A 17,103-nucleotide genomic window follows, 5' to 3' on the forward strand; every position below is an offset into this window, starting at 1 on the left:
GGTCTGTCCTTTGGGAGGTTCTTCAGATTCAGATTGCAAGACTCCAGCAGGAATCCTCTGCATCCGTTACTTCACCTTCTCACCGATGAAACTGCATCTGGACCCTCCAGGAACTCCACAAACTGCAACAACGAAGCAAAGACGACTTCTGCAACATTGTATCGTCAGCTCTTGCCAGCAACTGTTTCCCGGTCGTGTATCCTCAGAGGACAGCCTGTTTTCAGCCTGCACCAGAAGAATCAACGAATCTCCCTTGGACTGAAGGAGTCACTCCCCTGCTTCAGCAGGCACCTCTCTTTAACGACAACTATCTGCGTGGGTCCCCTCTCCTGCCGAGTTGCATGGATCCTGCATCACGGGTGGTGGACTGAAGTGGTCCCAACGGTCTTGACGTCCTACTGTCCAACTTTGGTGGAGGTAAGAGCTTGCCTTCCCACGTAAGACAGTACCTCTGTGCACCACATGTTTTTCAGTTGCCAAGGCTTGATGGCATCCTTCTATGAAATTCTTTGTGCACAATGTAGCTCCGGCCCCCAGCACTCCTTCCTGTGATGCACAGCTTCCTGAGTGGTTCTCTGGCAGCGTGGGATCCTTTGTTTTTGTACTGCGTGGGCCTCCTTTTGCAACTCCTTTGTCCCCGCGCTGGGGGACTCCTGTGTGCGCTGGCTGGTCTTCTGTGGGCTCTATGAGTTGCTGAGAGCCCCCTCTGACTCCACTTTCTGGGTAGAGCCCACCAGGTCCCTCCTGGTCCAGGTCAGTGCCATTTTCCGCTAACTGTGAGCTTTGCGTGTCCCAAGGCTTGTTGGCGGAATCCAGCGATGCAAACCAGACTGCAATCATCCATCCGGTGTGGGATATCATCTGCACCAACCAGGAACCCGCATCCATTTTCTTGGGTGCAGTACTGACTGTAGTTCTTCACCAGAGGTTCTTCTTTTGCACCTTGATTCGGGTTAGCAGGGGCTCCTCTCCTCCCTGGACTCTTCTGTGCTTCTTGGACCTAGTCACATTCTTCCACAGGTCTTTAGGTCCAGGAATCCACCCTTTGTGTCTTGAAGTATCTTCTGGTTCTTGCATTATCTTCTTTCTCGTGTTCATGTGTGTTCTAGGAAAGTTACAGAAAGTTACTGTGATTTACTCCTGCTTTCCTGGGCTTTGAGGTGGGTTCTATTACTTACCTTTAGTGTTTTCTAATACTCCCAGTGACCCTCAACACACCACACTTGCCTAGGTGGGAAACCGACATTAGCATTCCACTTTCTTAGTATATGGTTTGTGTTTCCCCCAGGCCCATTTCCAACTATTGTGATTTTCACTAATTGCACTGTTTTCTAACTGTTTTTATGCCTCTTTCTGCATACTAGTGTATATAATTTGTGTATTACTTACCTCCTAAGGGAGTATAGACTCTATGGTATTTTTGGCATTTGTGTCACTAAAATAAAGTACCTTTATTTTTGTAACACTGAGTATTTTCTTTCATGTGTGTGAGTACTGTGTTACTACAGTGGTATTGCATGAGCTTTGCATGTCTCCTAGTTAGGCCTTGGCTGCTCATCCACACTAACCCTAGAGAGCCTGGCTTTACACTGCCTACATTTCACTAATACTGGATAGCTGGACCTGGTATAAGGTGTACGTACCATAGGTACCCACTACAAACCAGGCCAGCCTCCTCCAAACCACTGTGCTATAAAGGTTACTTTTTACATTTTTCTTGTTATTGGTGACATTGAGTCATCCAGATAACTTGTGTAATGCCCGAATACCAGTCTTTCTTCATTTCCCCTGTTGATGTTTTTCCACTACATTTGATCTTTTATATTTTGATTGAATACATGCATGAAACATTCCATTTGCATACTACTTTAATATAATTGTTTATGGGAGTGGTGTTGCATTTTATTCAAGGGACCCTTGTTCCTTTAAAGTTAGTTTACTGCTCCACTCTAGGACACTCTACTTACTCCATGACACTACGCCACACCAGTCGATGACACATCATTCTCCTTTATGCCATTAACTTTGAGCCATTCTGAATAGTAGTCTTACTAGTGTACAGCATGGCTAAAACACATTGGCAAAGGCAATAGAATATGCATAGGCGAGACCTATTGGCTTTGCCAATGCTTGTTTATAAGGTATGAACTTCAAGGTGACTTGCAATATCCTTATGTACGCAGGGGGTATTTTACCCCATATAATACATGGTCACACCATCAACTTTCCCACAAACCACTTAAACCCTTAGTGCATAGCTTTTGTCATTCCAAGCTATTAAAGTAGAGCAGAAGAAAGAAAAGCAACATTCCATTTGTTGCTTTAAACAGCTGCATTAATTATGCTCTGTGACCTGATCTGCCTTTTACTTTGGCTGCTGGCTCTCGCAGAAGGCATTGCAATGTCAGAACTCGACTTTAATAACCCTAACATAGTCATTTTCTGATGTCTTTTCTTTATAATCAGTGAATGTCTTTTCTTTATACGCAGTGACTTGGTGCATCACAAACAGCCGATTCTAAGGGAATTAGTGACTGCAGTTTATACAGAGATTAGACAATCCATGTTTATATAGCCTGTAACTCCAAGAGCTTCTTCAGTTGAAATGCTTCTAGTTATGACTGATGTGGAGCTGAGCTGCCCAAGATCACACACAGGAGTAGAAGTGTTATTAGAACTCTGGTTTCCGAGCACAGTTTACAACTGTTGTACCTAATCGCTTTTGATATCTCCAGTGCGGTTCCAATTGGCATGAGGCGAGGGGCATGATGGGTGTGGGGCGCAATGGGTATGTTCTTCCTTTTTACCTTCCTACCTTGATTTGCTTGGTGCATGAAGATGCAAGGTTAATCAACATGTTATTTTCACATTTGAGCTAATTACTTTGTGAATGTAAATAACAATAAAATATACTTTCAGACTGTGAAAACATGCCTTCCTTTCTCCCTATTTCACTTCCAATATATATGATTGTGTATATTTATCGGAGCCTGCAGTTCGTAAACAACGAGCGATTTGTATAGGGTTGATTGAAAGTCCCCAAGGCTGTCCCTGTCCCCTCCAGAAATGTATTGTCTCCTACGCCCCTGGCTCTTCTCCATCAACTACGCGACAATCACTGAGTGGTTTGTATTCAAATCCGTACAAAGAATTTGCAAAGGAACAATATAACTTCTTAAAAAACACCAGAGACGGGCAAGGTTACGCAGTTCCCATTCTCTCGGTCTTGCCGCTGGGGAATTAAAAAAAAAAAAACATAGACTCAAGCACAGAAAAAGCCAGCAAGGCTCAGCGTTTATCATTTTCATCAAGAGCCTTGGGTGCAGTATATCACCCGAGGACCACTTCCAGCATCGGAAACGCGCCCTTTCTTCCTCTCTACAGAGTCTTGAACTTACCTGCCAGGTAGGAAGAGCTTGCCCCGCCCCTTTCCCCGCGTCTTTCCAAACAGGAAGTAGCCTGACTCACAGTTCACGCTGCTGGAGCTTACACGCCCTTCTCCGGCCTCACCCATCCTCTGTTCCGTCCCGCGGAGACGAAAAGAAAGGTTTTGGAAAGTCTAATTTATTTTGACGTTTAGAGGACAATCTGCTTTCTGCAGCCCGGGCAGTACCACCGGGGTCAGGAGGCTGCCCCAGGCGGTCCCAGCCGCAGGAGGTGAGTAAAGCTGCCATTTATAATGAAGGTGTGCTGATGGCTCGCGTTCGCTTCCTGTTTTTATTTTTGCGAATGTCTTTGTACTAAACTAACTAAAGTAAAGATTATTCAAGCTAACTTGTCTCCCATAGTTGAGTAATCTAGCCGTGCGCAGCTGTTGCTCTTAAGTGTTTTGTGTTTTTTGTTTGTTTTGCGCAGCACAGAGACTGGCTGGAGTGTGTTACACTCACCTGGCTTAATTTCGTAGCCCTGTGTCTGAAACTGACACTGCGAGCCAGTCACTTTTGAGTTAACATCGTTTCTCACGATGGAACTTTTGAGCCTATACTTAACGTGCTTGAAGCAGAACTACAGATGCCACAACGCATAATGCTCTTGGGCAAACTGCTGAACTTGCCTGACGGTGTCACACATGAAATGGGACCGCTCGACATCTGTGTAAACCACGCACGTTTCCGAGGTTATATTATACAAGTGTATTTTGTGTGCTTACGAAGGTATCGTTTGATTTTTTTTTTTTCTTTTCTAAACGTTCAGTGTGAGGCTGTGGTTGTTGAGTACAAGTCCGAGCTCGCAGATTTCAAAAGGCAGCTGCAGAAACGCCCACTGCCCTGGCTGACAGGCTGGGCTGCAACGGAGAACAGAATAGTAAGATTGTGTGTTGTCTGATAGGAGTCACACCTGATGCAGCGGCCAGAAAAATATTCACAGGTCTCTGATTGGCCAGTTGGGGCTCAGCCCGAGGAGGGGGAGACCGGGAGGGTGGCAGATGGCAGAAGTTAATGGTTTAGCCTTTTTTCTGGTGGTGGACCTGGTATCGGTATGTTACATGAATGTAACAGTGTTGGAGATAGTGATGATTACTTTGGATAAACTTATTTTAAGAGGCTATCTATGCATACAGTGAGGGGGGGTTCGGATTTACAGCAGCACGGTTGTTTGTACAAATCACCGGGGGCACCATGTTTCAGCCTAGACTTTCATTTTACAAACCATTACATTTGTGTGTTGGTGACCTGGAGTTATAAGTGCTTGACCATTTGATGTTTAAGCAATCCGTTGTAATGTGTGGTAGAACATTTGGACGGACCTTCTATACTTCTGGCTGTTATCGGTGTCCTTTTTGTTCTTTCTTCTGTTCTAAGTACTAACTAGGTTCAGTGATGGGTTTTCTGTGATCGAGCCCTCAGGAGTACTTCTCAATATTGTTCAGTAATTTCTTGTGACTAGTCAGTTTTTGATTGACCACTGGAGTAGACCTCTTTTTATTCTTGTTGGCATGGATATGTTGGCACCCTTGGCTTCAGTCATCATACTGCTGGTTCTGGCTTTTCACTATGGGCAGGGTTCAGGTAGCACGCAGCATTTGACTCCTAAGGCCTGGTGCACACACAAGTCCAACAGGTTGGAGGTCAAGTATTAGCATCGCTTACTGTTCTTGACATAATTCTATTTTCTAGCCCTTTAAACTTCTACTGCGGGGGTGCGTGGCCAAGATGGCGATCGAAAGAGACTCTCTCCCTGGTCTCTCCGACCTCAGCGACTCTACAGCACAGCACAGCGCCTTTCCTGCTGTATATTAATAGTCCCCTTGAGCCCTGTACAGATTTCTTCTTTTGCCTGATTCCACTCGCCCCCTGCGAGTGCTTACGATCAGCGCCCACGACTGAGAACTGAAGTTTTGCCTGACTGCACTGAGGGACAGGACGGCAGGCGCGGCTGCTGGGAGATGAATGGCGGCCCACCCGGGTACACCGAGGCCTGACCAGACTGCTAGAAGGGCTTCCCCCACTCTCTCTGATTGGGGCACAATGCTCCTGTGAGGGGCTCCGCCGAGCAACTCCCTTGGTGGGCTCCACATATACGCAACTCTGAGGAAGAGGTGAATCGGCCCTGGGCCGGCAGCCTTTATCGAGAGAGGAGGTGAATGTGGGTGTCGCCCGAGGAGACCAATGTCAGCCTAAGGAGGGGTGGCTGTAAACATCAGAGATCTCCTGCTCCCCTGCCTGCCACTGAGGAGGGCTGAGAAGGGCCCGAGAAAGAATCGATTTGGGACCTGGGAAGACCCAATTTGGACCTGGCTGCGCAGTAGTGGGCCAGGGGCAGACTGCATGGCGATCATCGGATTGCGGCCTGCCGATGCACTGCTCAGTATAGAATAGCCAAACTCGACTTCTTGACTGGTTGTCCTCCTGGCGTGGGCCCAGCCGGCGGCCCCTCATTTTTTTTAAAACACTTCACATTTAGCCTGGAGCAACACCGACACCCTTGTTGGTGCCAAAGGCCCATCACATCAAATGAAAAGCACTGTTGCAGGCACGCAGCACAGGACTCGCATTGGTCGCCCATTGACCTGTGGCTGTGACACAACTTAGCCCTTTGCCCCCTCTTCTCTGTCCTGCGCCAGCTCAATATGCTACTTCCAGAGGAGCCTGGGCCCGCACTGAGCACTCTGTTTAAAGCCCCCCCCCCTAGCCCCCCTTCACCCACAGCCTGTCGAGCATGCGGGGCCCACCATGCTGCACTCACATAAAGATTACTGGGACATTGACTTCTGATTCGTTGGGGGGGGGGGGGACTGGCTACCTTCTCGCATACCTGTGGCCTTGGAGAATCACACAAAGCTCAGAGACAAAGCATTGCCCCTCATTTCCCCCCTCGTACCTAACCCCACTTCTAGACGGTTTGTGGGTCTCCTGGTGTACTGCAGAGAGCATTTGCGGAGGTGCTTTCCAATGCACCCCCAGCAACTAATCAGTGCAACACACCATGGCTGCCGCCAAGTCTAAATAGGACCGATCCCTCAAGGAAATGCTTACAAAATCCTCCGGGGAAGCTGGAGATAACACATCACCTTCAGACGAAGCAGACACCTCTCTCGCAGCAGGGGACAAGGAAGGTGCTGTATCGGTCATTCCTGGAAGATCTCTTCACCTCTCTATGACACGATTTACAAGTGGTGAAAAGCCTATTGCAGACTTCGGGAGGTCCGATGTAAATTGGAGGAGATTGGCAACAGGATCTTTGCAGTGGAGCACAGCAAAGCGGGTTAGATGAGGAGGTTAAATGGTTACACCAAGAAGTTCTGCGCTTGAAAGAGCAACACATTGAGGTCCAGGCTTATGCTGAAGATCCTGAGAATCATTCCAGGAGGAACAATATGCGCATCAGAGGGAGAATATGTGGGTGCCCTGTTTTGTCACATTCGTGGAGTAACAGAGGACATGAATCTAAAACTTGATTGCGTGGGCCCACCGAGATCTGACTGGGCTCCACCGGCCGATTATATTGACCTGGGTCTATGACTTTCAGATGAAAGAAAACATTCTACACAAGGCCAGAGAGGCCCACCCGATATGTTTCCAAGACCATACTCCTGAATTATATCAAGACCTGTCTGCATTAGCCCTCCAGAAGAGTCAAGAATTCTGCCCTGTCCTGGCCCACTTACGCAAAGCGGGAAATACATACTCATGAGATCATCCATTCAGGATTATATTTCGCCTCAACTGGAAATTGCTCCAACTGAGTTCACTATGGGAAGCCTGCAGCATACTTGGCATCACTGACCGCATCTCAAGTAACAGTCAAGATGGATCTCCAGACAACAAAAAGTGAAAGATATTACAATGGCAACGCGCCAAAGACCCATCCACTGGAGTTTAGCCTGATTCTGCTACTATGGTTAAGGAGGGACTATTACTACTCCAGACGCTGACCGGAGACATTGAAAAGCATGAGGGGCCTTGACGGCAAGAAGACTCCTGTAATACAACTATGATTCTAGAGGCAGGAGGGCTTTATAGAGGCGGGATTGGAAAGCCAGATACACCACACAGTAAAACCACCTTAAGAGTCTCTCTCCATTTGACGGTTATGACTTACCCCACTGGCCTGCCTGACTTTGCTGACCACCACTGATGATGGACTTGTTCATGTTTATATATTGTTGTTCTTATTTTTTTCTTATTGGGGATATTGTTCCTTCCTACTTCATGTGGCATTGATACATGTCTGGGTCGGCTACATCAGTGGTTCTTACGCAGAGCCCACCACTTAGTGCTCTGGAATCCTCCCTCCAGTGTCTTGCGTGACCCTTGCTTCCCACCGAATGATGACTCTAGAAGTTAAAATCGTGAGCATCAATGTCAGAGACCTAAACAACCCCACTAAATGGAGAGCAAGCCTCACCATCCTAGAGCGCTATGGCAGCAACATTTGCCTACTTCAGGAGACTCATTTATTAACTAAAGACATACCCTGTAATCAATTGCGGTGGTCCATGCGTCAACTATGGTCTACTAATGCCATGAAAAGGGGAGGGGTAGCTAACTTATTTTCCTTCTGGTTTAAGGGTGACATAATTTCCAAAGTGACTGAAATTTAGGGATGATTTCTTGCATGCAGACTATGCCTGGGGACCCTGCATTTCACTATAGCCAGCATATATGCCCCAAATGACTGACGAGACATTTATCACAAATACCCTCACTCCCTTACTTCAAAACCTGGACGTGGCTGTACTGATTTGGGGGTGAATTAAATCTGGTCATGGACAACCATCTTGATCGCTTTGCCCAAAGCTTGGACTAAACTTGGGCAATATCGCCCTAAGGCTGTTGTTGGCTGGCAGACAACAGACTGGCTGACATTTGACGGGTACACCATCTCAACTCTAGGGACTATACCCGCTCCTCAGAAGCGCACATAACATACGCCCGAATAGATTAATTCCTGGCAACCCCTGCCATTCAGACTCTAGTTAGTGACTCAGCCATAGCTCTTAGATCACTCTCGGACCATGCCCCATTACCATAGGCCTAGACCACACCCGGCTGGACACTCCATGTTGGCGACTCCATGTTTGCTACTTCAGTCCCATGCTACATAGGAAAACAATAGACAATTACCTACAGGCTAACAACACTGTCCAGGTCGCTCTGTCCTCCCCTTGGGAACTTGAAACTGGTAGTTAGTGATGAATTCTCCCCTATCTGCCTCAGAAAGCTGTCTCCACAAGGAGAAGCAATAGACCCTCAAACAGAAAGTCTCGGAGCTAGAAGCGATCCACAAACGTACTGGGGCACCACTGGTCTGGAGAGAACTGGAACGTACTCGTCTGCTCCTCAAACACTTAGACTTAGAGTGGAATACGTGCTGATCCGCATGAAGTACAAATTGTATTTCTGGAGTAACCACTGAGGAAAACTCCTGGCTCACCGCCTTTTAACCAAAACAAAATCTGGGACTGTCCGAGCAATAAGACCCACTCTCACTACTGAGGTACGCTCTGACACACTGATCTCTGATGCTTTCAAACACTTTTACAAAGCATTGTACAGAGAACCTCAGGGAGCTATCAAGGGCTCCACAGCCTACTTTACACCCCACACTCCAACACTGTACATGCCACACACAGCTGAATCCCTAGACAAACCCATATGTATTGAGGAAGTAATGTCAGCCATTTCACGTCTTAAAACCATGAAGTCGCCAGGTCCGGATAGCTTTCCCCTTAAATTTTACAAAATCTTTTCCCACAAATTACCACCAACCCTAATGCGAATTTTCAAGTCTTGCCTCCTTGGGCTCCCTGACCAACTTCATGCTAGAAGCCTCCATAACAATTATCCCTAAACAAGGCAGAGATCCAGCATTATGTGGGTCTTACTGAACTATATTTCTCCTAAATGCTGATGCCAAATTGCTCATTAGTGTACTGGCGCACTGTCTCCATTCACTAATGCCGGGACTGATCTCACCCGACCAGGCTAGCTTTCCCAGATAGAGCTGCAGACCTTTGGTATGTTCCCTGGCTTCAATGTCAGTATGGGGAAATCACTAATTCAGAATCTTTCTGTCTCTTCCCCGACTGAAGCTACCCTCCAGGCCCAATTTAATTCAAGTGGGCCTCCGAACATATCCCATGCCGCAGGATTCAATTGGCAAAGTCAATCTACTGAACCATCTCCTTGAACTACAACACTCTGACCAAACAAGACAAGGCAGACATAAGAGAATGGGAACGTTTGGGTCTTCCTTGGCTAGGCAAAATCGCAGTCCTCAAAATGACCACGCTGCTGAGAATTCTTTCTTTTCCAAGCCCCGCTGCTGACTCCTCCTAAGCAAGCACTCCGTTCCATGCAGATTGCTATCTACCATTTTATTTGGGCAGGGGAGAAGCCTCGCCTACAGAAGCAGCTCCTTAACCGACCGACACAGGAGAGCAGCCTTGCCATGCCTTTGTTCCTGAGATACTACCAGGCCTCGCAATTATGGTTTCTGGTGGAATAAAGCAGACTGCTCACTGCGAAACACTGGTTTTTCTTGGACCAGGCAGTGGCAGGCTCTCATGTTTGAAAAGAACCCTGGCTCCCCAAGAAACACAGAGCTTGGGGACTCTAGTCATCTCCAGTGACAGGTGCAATTTTCTGACTGTGGGATACAGTGGTCTCTAAAGAGGGGCCGATGACCTTCCCTTCCCCCAGTGACACCAATCCTGTACAACCATGAGTTCACACCCGGTCTCCAGCTTGATTGGTTCCTACATTGGCACAAGAGGGGCAGTAAAATAATCGAATCCCTGTTTACCCCACCCCCCACCCCCCACCCAAAGGGAATATTCCCTTTGAGAAGCTTAAAGCAGACTTTGACCTGGAAGAGGCTGACTGGGTACAATATCTCCAAGTCTGACATTAGGTACTGTAGCCTTCTCTCCGGCCCTATGCGATAAGGACCCCGACACGCTTCGAAAAATGGTTAATCCTGAAAAGCAATGACACCCTAATCACTGAATTGTATGCCATCCTTAGTCAAGAGGTGACCACCAGCTGCACACCTGGGCAGAGGCGGTGGGAGGAGGAGCTCAGCAGGTCTCTCTCCGATGCAGATTGGGCAGCTATCTATCATGGAGCCAGGCACACAGCATCTCTAGCACAGAGACTCCATATAAGATACTGTCCTACTGGTATCTAACTCCGTCCAGAATAGGAGCGTGGCACTCTGAGCACACCAAGCAGTGCTGGAGGGGGTGTGACAGGACAGGCACACTAATACACCTTTTGCTGCACTGTCCCAAACATTCATGCTTTTGAGCACAGGTGCTAGATGACATTTCAAAAGCATTTGAGACCTCTGTCCTTCTGTTCCTAGCCTACACAATAGTTGGACTTCCCAATCCCCAGACGTTACCTCTCTACTCATACCGATGTCAACGTATGGCCCTGCCATTAGTGGCAGCACACCAAGAAATCCTTGCCCTTTGGGGAATTGCTAAATTCCTTCAATATACATCCTGGCTACACAACTTATGGCTTATTCCAGACATGGAAAAAATGTTGCTCACACTAGATCAGAGGCTAGATGACTACTCCACAGAGTAGGCCCCCTAAATACGCATCTTATCTATGAAATTCAACGAACTAACCTGTCTCACTTAAATGAAACATTTGTGGCTGCTGCAGTCCCTCTGACACTCCCGACTCCTACCCCCTCATTGCCATCTGGAGATGTCATCTTTATTGTATGCTGCCCCTAGAAGCAACTGATTCTCAAAGCCTAATATTTACTTACAATATCTGTAGGATTGCGGGGTGGTGGGGTTTGTTCTAAGGGATTGTTGTTTTCTCCTTTATTTTACTAACATAATGGTCACTGGTTTCATTATCGCTGCCGTCCCTTGGGTTGTTGGTAAGATCTGTGTACACCTACTTCCTTCGATGTGCCTCACTGCTGGCCCCTCTGGGTTGTAGGCATTTAGCTGTATACTACACCCCTCCATTACGTAACTTCATAATAAAAATAATTTATCCATGAACTTCTACTGGGAAGCAGAGGCACCCACATTTCATGACAATGGGGGTTCTTCCCTTAAGGTTAGCATGTCTGATGGTGCACCCCTTGTTTGAATCTGTTCAGCCTGTTTGCCTGTGAAGATGGAAGGATGACCTGTCAATGGACAATGGTAAATATCACCGGGTTCTTACAGAACTTTCTGCCTTCAAATAGTGATCCACTATCTATTTGAATTCTTGTTTGACAGTCTTAAGTTTCCAGTGCTTTTGGCTTGGCACCTTCAATGAGGGATCTCACAGATTTCATTTTTTTTTCTTTTTTTCTCTTCTGCCTCAGTACACTCTGCTACCTTTGCCAGTATCTGCTGTGATGACAGACACTATAGTTATCAGCACAATACCAATATTCCTTCTTGACAGATAAACATTTATGTTGGGCGTCCACTTTTATATCATTATGGAAGGGTGACGTACAGATGCCTTAAATAATGGTAGCATTTGCTTGTGCTCTATGACTGTTATTGCATTGATGCCCAATTACAGCCAGAAGAAATTGCTGGAACCCAGATGGTTGCGATTGTCTCTCTTTCATCCACCAGTAATTCTGGCCTGTGGGTGCTGTTTTGTATCTGGCATTTGCAAATTTTGCGTATTGTCCCTGTCTGTTCTCCTGCCTTAGAATTTGCCCTTTGTTTGTGGGGGACAAGAAATTTCTGCAAATTTGTATTAATTTTGAGTGGTGTAATAAACCATTGTGAAGTTTGACAGAAATTCATTTGTGATTGTCTGCAAGTTTTTTTTTTTTTGGGGTTTTTTTTTTTTTTTTTTTTTTTTTTATTTATTTATTTATTTTTATCTAGTTCCATTCTGTCTTTTCTCGTTGTGGCTCAATGAGAGTTGCTAAATTTAAGATCAGCCTACCATAATACATAATGCCCTAGTATCAACATACGTAATGAAAGCAAGGGATATTTTGTTACCCTATGGCACACGGGCAAGAGATTGGAGAGACCCATTGAGAGATTATAATTTCATGATATTCAAAAGCAAAAGAGAAGACCTTCAACTGCCCTTAGAAGACCCCACATAAATCCAAAAATCTTTCCTACCTTGCAGCATAACGTCTACATAGTTTCACATGTATAGTGTGTTCCTTCAGTTGTATGGCATTAAAACGCATGCCTCTACCATGAATCTTTACCATGCAGTACAATTGTAGTTCAAAGCCTTTACCACAAATATGCCTTCACCAAGCAAGGTAAGTATATTTAAGGTAAGTGAAATGTGTAGATTTATAACACCTACTGGCAGTCTTAATTTCCATTGAAAAAGCATTTTTTGACTTGCCTATATCTTTGGCACTGTTTGACTAATCGTCACACAATTTTCCCAGAAAAGTGTGCCCAGGAATCTTGCTGTGCATGGAAAGTTCCAGGGTGATCCATCAAGTAAGGGGCCGAGAAGAAAGGGGAGGGGGGGGGGGGGGCCTAAAAAAAAAGTGCATTTCCCAGGTTAATTTCTATAGACTCATTAGACATGCCTGCAGCCCGAACTGCTGGATGGAATTACACCAAATGTGGCAGAAAGGTAGCTCTTGGTACGCAGGTGAACCATTTTTAGTGTGTGTAAATCTGTTCAGTAGTTAAGGAGAAATTAAAGGAAGTCCAAATTGTGTGTGTGTATATATGTGTGTATATATATATATAGCCACAACAAATTTGCAAATACTCCCAATCACAGGCAGAGATTTGATTAGCTGCCAACACTTCAACCAGGCCATTTTGATCAAATAAACATAAAGAAAAATTGCAGTGAAAATTGCAAATACTTGTGGATATTTGCCACAGTTGTTGTTCTTCTTCCCTTTTTTTTTTTTTTTTTTTTTAAATATAAGCAAGCCGGGTCTCCCGCAATTGCTTTTCATTTTGCTCCCGGGTGGTCCAGGTCCCAGGGGCATTGCCAAATTATAGGAGCAGGGCACCTGCCCCTTCCCCCAACCCCCTAGGGCTTATCAAAGCACCAGGAACTACCACCTCCCCAGGACAAAAGTACTTAAATGAATGCGGGGGCTGTGACCCCTGCATCCCCTGGGATCGCCCCCTCCCTGGGGCACTCCAAATTATGTATGCTGGTGGGCCAGCTCAGCCTGTCTGTGCCCCAGGGACCGCCACATCCCCAGGGCAAAAGTTCTTGAATGAACGTGGGGGAAACCATGAATGGTCCCCACTAACGGGGGACACCACCTCCCCGGGGCAGTGAAGTAGTATGCATGCGGGGGGACCCCCATGCGGGGGGACACTGCCATCTCCCTGGGGCAAGCAGTACAATGTATGGGTGGCTGCACGGCCCCCACGCTCCGGGGATTGCCACCTCCCCAGGGCAATTCATACAGTTTATTGGGGGAGGGGCTTGTGGCGCCCCGGGGGCAGCCACCTCCTTGGGGATAAAATAAAATAATGAAGGTGGTCCGTCACAGAAAAACAGCTCCAGGGACCACCACCTCCCCGGGGCTAAAGTAAATGCTGGTCGGGGAGCAACAGATGGCCCTTGAGACCACCACCTCACAGAGCTGGTTCCTGCTACCTCCTGAGGTACCAACCCTAAGGAGGCAGCTGTTTGGTTTTGCTTGGTGGGAGCTGGCAGCTCCCACCAAGCAAAGAACAAATATAGCACTGCTTTTAGCAATCTGGAACTGTCCAGCACTTCCACTTGCTGAAAGATGAGTTTTTATTTCTTGAAAGAGATGAAAACATTGCTCCAGCAAGCAGGGAGCTGTTATTTAAAGCATCCTCATGCTTGTGAGAGCAATGCAGGGTCCCACAGGAAATGGCAGCTAGCTAGTACTGCGGGGACCTTAAGGCTCTCCCCGCTGTCCCCCAAAATTTTTTTACAAAAAAAAAACACATTATTTTCAAGGTTGAACTGCAGATCTGCGATTCCACCTTCAAAATTTTCTGATGAAGACACTGAAGGATCAATCACATTGGCAAAGTTACAGGCACACAAAGTCACTGGAGACATTTGCTTGATGTCCTTTACACAGCTGTAGTGTAGGAGTTGCACTATACATTTACACAACGAGGTAGCACTTACTATTTAGCTGGTAGAAAGTACTCCAGTTGTGTAGGCATTTTGCACAAAATGGTAGACTCTTCTTTGATAAATACACAGGGCAGAATTCATTATGGCACAATTCTCATGTCACATAAATTAAACATCAAAGGGAAGCACTTATAGATATAAACAAAGTAGGTGTCGATGTTGAAGCTCCACTTCTGTAATGTACTAATCATCCTAACTTCATTTACATGGCCAAGGCAAAGCATGAGTGTTTTCTCCATTTCCACCTTGAAAAGTTGTCTCTAATCCTTGATGGAGGTGTTTGCATCCTTGCCTTTTTCGAGCACAATATCTCATTTAGTGACTGATGAGTGGATTCTTTCTTGTCCACTCGTGCTGAGACCTTGGCCGTGCATGACGCTGGGTTGAGTGACTGTAGTGGGTTGGCTGCAGGCCCTGCTGTCAACTCCCACCAGCTGTGCGTGATGCTTGGTTGGGAGATCATAGGGGTGTTGGCCACAGGGCCTGTCCTGCCATGCACGGCCAAAAGCTGTGAGTAGTGAGGTGTTGGGCGGTTATAGAGGGGTGGCCCCAGGCCAGGCCCTGCAGCCAACCCCGCCATGCACAGCCGAAGACGGTGCTGACTGTGGTTGAATTAATTATAGTAATTAAAATTACTTTATTTTAAAGAAACCTTAAAAATCACTGAAAAAAGCAAAGGTTACAGGGTTGTTATAGTTAGGAAATAGAATTAAAAAACATAGACATTACCTTAGTAAAACAAAGGTTACTGGGATGTTATGGTTAGGTTCATATTTTAAACGTACAAAACCATAGAAATTCACCTGCGTTAGTTAGTTATCTCAAGTCACTATAACTCGTGCCCAATGGTAACTATAGGTTGTGCCGTCGCCATGCACTGGTAATTATCCCACAAATTACAGCACTCATGACATCTTTGATAACGTCATTATTAACATCAATGTAATATTTGCAGTAACATTTTTGATGAAATACTGTGCATGGTGGGGGCACGTGTTATTGTTACCTTGGGGCACTAGTTATAGTTACTTGAGATAATTCTAACCTGTACATTTCTATGGTTTTGTACGTTTAAAAGAAGTAAGCCTAATTATAACGTCTGTGTAACATTCTTTTTTTTTCTTTTCTTTTTTTTAAGTCAAGGATTTTTAAATTTCTAACTATAACGTCCCCTAACCTTTGGCTTTCTCTTCTTAGTGAATATATTTATTTTTATACATATATATATATAAAAATATATATATATATATAATCTTTTCTTTTTTTTGGACGGGGAACTCCCACCCCCTTCCCCCCAATTCTTGCTGCACTTTTTTCTCGAAAAATACCTATAACTTTATATTTTTATTATTGAGAGGATCCCCGAAACTCCTCTTTTTAAATTACTATTACCAACCTATACCCCTGCCCACCCATAAACCTTAAAAGCTCTGTTACCACCCAGTAACCTTGCCCACCCCTAAATCATCTATAGACATACACTTAATTTAATGGTACTTACCTTCAAGGTAGAGGCATGTGTGTTGTAAAGGCAATGCATGGTAAAGGTATTGTCGCAAAGACAGTATTGTAAAGGTGGTCTTCCATTCCTCTAACATATCTTTTATTTCTATGGAGTATCCTCATATACCTTAGTGCCTCAAGCTTGGTACATCATAATGAATAATTGTATGAGTAGAAAAATCAGTGCAACCAATAATCACAAAGACAACCAAAGTGTCCGCCAACCGAGACCCATTCCATTATTAGTGTTAAACAGTGACCATCCTTTTTAAATGCCAATGAGACAATAAGACTGAACTCTGAGTATATTTTGCAGTTATGAGTGTGCAGTATTCACAGGTCCATTACATCTTTGTTACTACTAATACCTGAAGACAGTGTCTACCTTTCTCCCAAAAGCAATTCAAGCTTTCATCAGGGCAGCAAATTGAATCTTGTGATAAATATGGCTTTAAATACGATTTACAAATTCTGTGTGTGTTTATGGATGTGCAGGTCCTCCGATTTAAAATAGTGTCACAACAGTCTCATTACAGATATATTAATTGCATGTAGGTCAGGTATCTCTCAATATGAGACCATCTGAGCAGTAATTGTTGATTGTTGATACTGATAGTGGAACAGCATAAGTATCAAAGTTTACTTCTTGCCGTTTCTACTGAGAGTAAGATATGAGCGATTGCACCATAAAATACTAGATCATGGACCACGGTGCTTCTAATCTAGCTATGCCTTTACAGTCGTAAGTATTGCTGATATATGACTGAAGCACAGAGGGAAGCAAGGGCAGAATGGAAAATGAAGCATGAGAGAGCGAAGCACAGCTGTCCAAGCATCTCTCCAGGTAATGGTATACAGTCAGTGAATGGTATGCAAGAGGTTAGTCCAGTGCTTAATTTGTAAATAAAAACGTGCCAGTGCCCAAAGCCCCCCTCTTAAACACGCACTGCTCAATTAAATGTGCAAACACGGAATACTGAGGTAGTGTAATCCTGAAGTCATTTCGGGCCTCTTCAATCCATTTAAAGCCACTCCCTGCCCCTTCAGC

The 17,103-nt window shown here is 45.4% G+C and overlaps 1 protein-coding gene across 1 annotated transcript in view; it reads left to right on the plus strand.

Annotated features, from left to right (window-relative positions):
• The first annotated feature begins 3,508 nt into the window (after window positions 1–3,508).
• LOC138287834 (tight junction protein ZO-2-like) overlaps window positions 3,509–17,103 on the plus strand; it is a 390,358-nt gene continuing 376,763 nt past the window's right edge. The window contains exon 1 of the mRNA XM_069228742.1: window positions 3,509–3,657. The gene's annotated coding sequence lies outside the window, so the exon portion shown is untranslated. The remainder of the gene's footprint in view (window positions 3,658–17,103) is intronic.

This window comes from Pleurodeles waltl, chromosome 1_1, assembly GCF_031143425.1.
Source record: "Pleurodeles waltl isolate 20211129_DDA chromosome 1_1, aPleWal1.hap1.20221129, whole genome shotgun sequence".
NCBI classification, from domain to species: domain Eukaryota; kingdom Metazoa; phylum Chordata; class Amphibia; order Caudata; family Salamandridae; genus Pleurodeles; species Pleurodeles waltl.